This window comes from Dreissena polymorpha, chromosome 5 (assembly GCF_020536995.1).
Source record: "Dreissena polymorpha isolate Duluth1 chromosome 5, UMN_Dpol_1.0, whole genome shotgun sequence".
NCBI classification, from domain to species: Eukaryota; Metazoa; Mollusca; class Bivalvia; order Myida; family Dreissenidae; genus Dreissena; species Dreissena polymorpha.
The window spans coordinates 28,442,394-28,447,822 of NC_068359.1; the positions used below are offsets into that span (position 1 = coordinate 28,442,394).

The 5,429-nt window shown below is 34.1% G+C and overlaps 1 long non-coding RNA gene across 2 annotated transcripts; it reads left to right on the top strand.

The window, feature by feature from the left end:
- Nucleotides 1-235: 235 nt before the first annotated feature.
- On the top strand, nt 236-5,147 carry LOC127882148 (uncharacterized). 2 transcript variants are annotated; one of them, XR_008050423.1, is made up of 3 exons: nt 236-1,201; nt 1,759-1,886; nt 4,019-5,147. It is a non-coding gene; the product is annotated as an uncharacterized LOC127882148 (long non-coding RNA). The 2 variants fall into 2 exon arrangements; XR_008050422.1 differs by lacking the exon at nt 236-1,201 and having other exon boundaries at nt 1,208-1,886.
- Nucleotides 5,148-5,429: the final 282 nt, after the last annotated feature.

Below are 5,429 nucleotides of genomic sequence, written 5' to 3' on the forward strand. Positions count from 1 at the left end.
TTTAGAGATATTTGACATTGAAAATTATTATTATTATTATATATACCGAATTATGCGACTATCGACCGCTAACTCATAGATATTGTGCGTATTTATTAAACATTATTATTATTATAATTTATACCAAATACGCACAATATGAGTTAGCGGTCGATAGTCGCATAATTTGGTATAAATTAACCACTTCCCAGCAAACATGCACATATGGGTCCCATATGGGCTGTTTCTGGGCAAACCCATATGGGTAAGCCCATATGGGCGTCATTTGGGACCAATATGGGCTAGCCCATATGGGAATGCCCACAAGGGTCCCATATAGGTCCCATATTATTGCGCTATCGGGAAAAATATGTAAACTTGTATTTATTTGATTAAAAACTCATTTCTTAAAACGTATGTAGGACTAACTTGATCTAAACTGCTAATATTCTACCCAAAAATAGAAAATCAATGCATAAGCAAATAATATGCGGCCCATATGGGTCCCATACGGGTCCCATATGGGAGTCATTTGGGAGCTATATGGGCTTGCCCATGTGGCAATGGCGATAAGGGTCCCATCTAGGTCCCATATTATTGCGCTATCACGAAAAAGATGTAAACTTGTATTTATTTGATTAAAAACTCATTTCTTAAAACGTATGCTGGACTAACTTGATCTAAACTGCTAATATTTTACCCAAAAATAGATGGGTCCCATTTGGGCCGCCCAACAAAGGACAAAATCAGCTACCGGGCTGTTTCTGGGCAAACCCATATGGGTAAGCCCAAATGGGAGTCATTTGGGACCTATATGGGTTAGCCCATATGGGAATGCCCTTAAGGGTCCCATATAGGTCCCATATTATTGCGCTATCAGGAAAAAGATATAAACTTTTATTTATTTGATTAAAAACTAATTTTTTAAAACGTATTTATGACAAACTTGATCTCAACTGCTAATATTTTGCCCATACGGGTCCCATTTGGGCCGCCCAACAAAGGACAAAATCAGCTATCGGGCGCACATTTTTTTGAAAATTCTGTTTTTGATATGGCTTTGTTTCAAATAATGTATATACTATGATTAATATGAAGTCATTTTCAATAGATAATTTTAATTTAAATAATCGCGCAGAAAAATAAAGTATTTAAATAATATGCGCATGCGCAGATGTTAATTCCGCCTCGCGAAAACATCCAAAACAAAACACTCAAAACGGTAATTTGTTAAATTGTGATATTATACACGTAATTATATATTTCTTTTGAAATCAGATATATATTGCTGATCACGCATTATTTATTTATCTGTTACTTCAATGAATGCCTGTGCGTTTAATAATTTAAAGTGCAAATTATTAGAATCCTTCATCGCTTTGCCTTTGTCATGTATTTTCGCGACGTAAGTCGTAACGTTCGTTTGTCGCCATAGATCAATCTTTTAGTTAAACTGCTTAATTCAACTTGATTCTGCCTAAAATTCACTACAAACTATTTATAGCAGACAGGCGCATGCCTGAAAAAATGGAACACTAAATTAGTAATCATGCTAATGCTAATAAATCTTACTTATACTATACATTGATATAATATTAATTTAAACGTATAATATAATGTTTTTTTTATAGGTCTTTGATTACTTGCACGCAAGCCAAGGTTGTCTGCCTGTTGACAAATTTTAATGATTATTAAAACACATATTTGCAGAATATTAAAAAAGTCTGTGTATTAAGAAATAATTAAATTCATAATGTTTATTGTACAAATTTATTTCAGAAAATTAAATATTCACCACCACCTGGTTTGCCAACATCGTCTTTACAAGGAATGTCCAGCAGTGCATGACAGAGGCCGGTCACTCCCATTAAGTCCAGCTGAAGAGCCTTCCCAGTTCATAGGACAAAGTAACTACAGTGCCTTCCCCAGGAAATTTTGCAGGCGCGCCGGGGCTGATTGGGGGTGGGATCGGGAGGGGTGTCCCCTCCCGACGTTGATTAATTTTTAAATTTAACGTGTCAATTCACGTTCTGTGGTGCGTTATAACTTAAAGAAAAACAGCGTCAAAAGACGTCATTTGGTGCGCTATGACTCTTCAAAAAAAATTCTCCAGTCATTTAAAAATATATTTTTTTTATATTGTTTAATTGTTTTAAAACTTTTCCGCACAGATAGTAAAATCCCGACTCGAACGATTTCCCAATACATCCGTTTCAACCCGACTCTTTTACTGTATACTTACTATTTTTGAAGTTTCTATTTATTACCCGATAATCCCGTTTATTCCGTTTTTATCAATCTTTTTCTGGTAAATATTTACGATAAAAGCTTTCAGTTATTTCTTTAACACAAACCTTGCCATTTTTTAAGTGACTATTTATAGATTTGATGAAATATTGCCTCTGAATATGCGTCAATCCCCTGACCTGTTGTGTGCTTGTTAAAACGCTCAATACACGCCATTTGTATGCAATAGACGCGACGTTGTACATGCTGCATAATTTTCGCGCTCTTTTTAATTGAGAAAAAGATTCGACACAAAATAAATTTACACTGCTAATTTGAAGCAAAAATATTTAACGTTGCGGTTACATTTACATTCGGAAGTGTGTTTCGGATTAAAAACGCGTTAACATCGACTTACGGGAATGGGTTTTGGATTACAAATTTAATTATTCCCATTTGAGATTTCAACAAATATTAACCGTTGCGTTATAAATTCAACGATAATTTGTTTAAACACTTTACGGGTCGAATAAATGTTTTGACGGAATTATGCATGAAATTCACGTTGTCCACGAGGATCACGGCCGGTTGCCATCATCAGTCTTCTAACTATCGATTATCGGACGAAACATTAACAAGTGTGCGTAATTAATTCAACGACAATTTGTTTAAGCGCATTACGTGTCGAATAAATGTCAGAAAAACGAGGTTAATCAGTTCTATAAATGGACATGTTGAAATATACATGTACTGGAATTAAATAAATTGTTATCACATAATTGTAACCGGTAGTCATTTGCACAACTTACTCGCTATAATAATTAATTGTTTACCACTTGCAATTAATTTCTCGTATTAATTATGAGTCAAAGGTAACACTTGTTTACAGTAAAAAGGTGTGATGATGATGCCCTAAACCGTCTTTAATGTTCTGTACTGTACTAATTACCGGTTTATATTACTCAAATGGTACAACTTCTTACTAATCAAGCTGCGATAAACTCTTACTTCATGCCCGACGTCAATCAAAATTAATGGTCGATAGTTAACCCCGCCCTCATAAGCATTCGCGTAACCGATTGGACGATGAACTTCACAGTTTGACGACTGGAAAGTTACCAGATACATCCTTGTCAGCATTTAAATGACCGTGTTATGTGGCTAGAATAATCGATACGCGCGTCATGCTATTCTCTTATCAGTGGATTATCCATTACCCCATGTGGTGTTTATGGCGATTACTTGTGAAAGTAGGTACCGAGTGCTCTTTTAAAACAGGGAATATTGATACACTGATAGGAAAACCTTGATTTTTTTTGGACAATCTCCACTTTCTTTTACTGAAGAATACACTGATCGGAAAATTTCAAGCGCCCCGGTGACTCTGATTTCAAAATTCAAGCGCCCCGGCAAGGGGCGCTTAAATGGCCTGGGGAAGACCCTGAACTAATTTTTGTGCTTGAAACTTTAACTTAAAATAATTTCAGTTTTGGAACTACTGCTTATAAAATGATAGTTAATTACATAAATAATTGATGTAAACAGATAATCCAACTGAAAAAATATAAAATACACAGTCATTTAGTAATCTATAATAATACATACTTCTACTAATAAAAGAAACAAATTGACGTTGACAGGCATATAGGTGCAAGTTGCTATAATCAGCCCTAGCTGTACAACAGCTGTTGGGACAAATCGGGCCCGCTGCCGTTATATCGGCACACATCCGATATAATTATATAAGACCCAGCTGTGATATATATTATTGTCAACATAATTTTAGGTACAGTTTTTTTTACTCTGTCTTCAGATGCAGTTACACAGATTTTAACGGTGTTGGAAACAATGAGAGACGAGAACAGGGAAATGAAGCGGATGCTGCATCGGCTCTTGGCTAGGTCAGCTACTGATGACGAGCCAATGCAACTGCCATCAGTCTTCCGATTGGAACATTTGAGCAAATAGATGAGTTTGAAGAGCATCTTGGTGATGAAGCTACGATCCATCTTTTCTAGGACTGCTGCATAGTTCAAGCTTTTTTATCAAATATATTAAGCAATGTTGTAAATGTAATTGACAGTTCTTTCTCCATTGATCCTAAACCATTCCTTTAAGGATCATTTTCTAAGAAAGCATACATTCTTTTTATCTGGAAATGAAATGGTATATATTCCTTTGCAAAAGAAGAAACAGCATTCCAGTTTTTGAAGGTTTTAAAAGACATATATATATATATATATCATGTGCAATTACGAAAAACACTAGAATGTATGAAGATATCAAAGATAATAATATGGACTTGTTCTCGAAATAGGATTTGCCATTTATTTGAGTTTTTTTTATTTTTCTGCAGGGTTTTTAATTTCTAGTTTATAAAATATTTTGTTTAGTCTTGCAAGTATGTTTTCTACAAATGTTCTTTGAGTACATGGTGTGTTATTTGTATTGGTTAAAGATTTAATATGCATGGGTATGCTTTTGAGTAATGTGTAGTACATCAGGAAAATACTTGAAGGTATTCTGTATATGTAATATATATTTTATATCAAAATAATAGGAGTCCTTAATTCTATAGTTGTATAACTGGTCAACATATATAATGTTATAGAAAAACGTCGTATTGTTTGAAGTTATGTCATTATTGTTCCATAAAATAGTTCAACTGTTGGTTTGGGTTTATAGATTATGAGTAACATTACTCCATGCGGATAGAACATTAGATAGAAACATGTTTTCGTTAGCAACTTCATGTAAAATATTTTTGCTGATGTTACATTCAAAAAGTTAGGAATCACCATATTATTTTAGAATTCTCTGGTAGAATAGTTAACGTGGGATCCTCCTGCTATTTATGTATGTATCCATGTATATGTGTGTAATACTTTATGTGAATAAAAGTTGAGAGTACTTTAATAAATTTTTAAGTCTTTTAACAAAAACCTTGTATTTCTTGCAGGATAATGCTATTTAGCTCTTGAACCCTTTGATATCGCTCTGTTCCAGCAAGAAGAAATAGATAAAACATTTAAAAAATGAAACTGGAAGTACATGTACAAGAATCTTTTGTCTGATGTTCAATTTAACACAGTATTTCATGTTTGCAGCCTACATATTATTTCTAACATAACCTGAATTTCCATTAATGCGTTGTCCAAAATTTTACAGGCTCTGTGTACCCATATTGAATACAATGCCACCAGTTTGTAGCCCATATTAAGTAC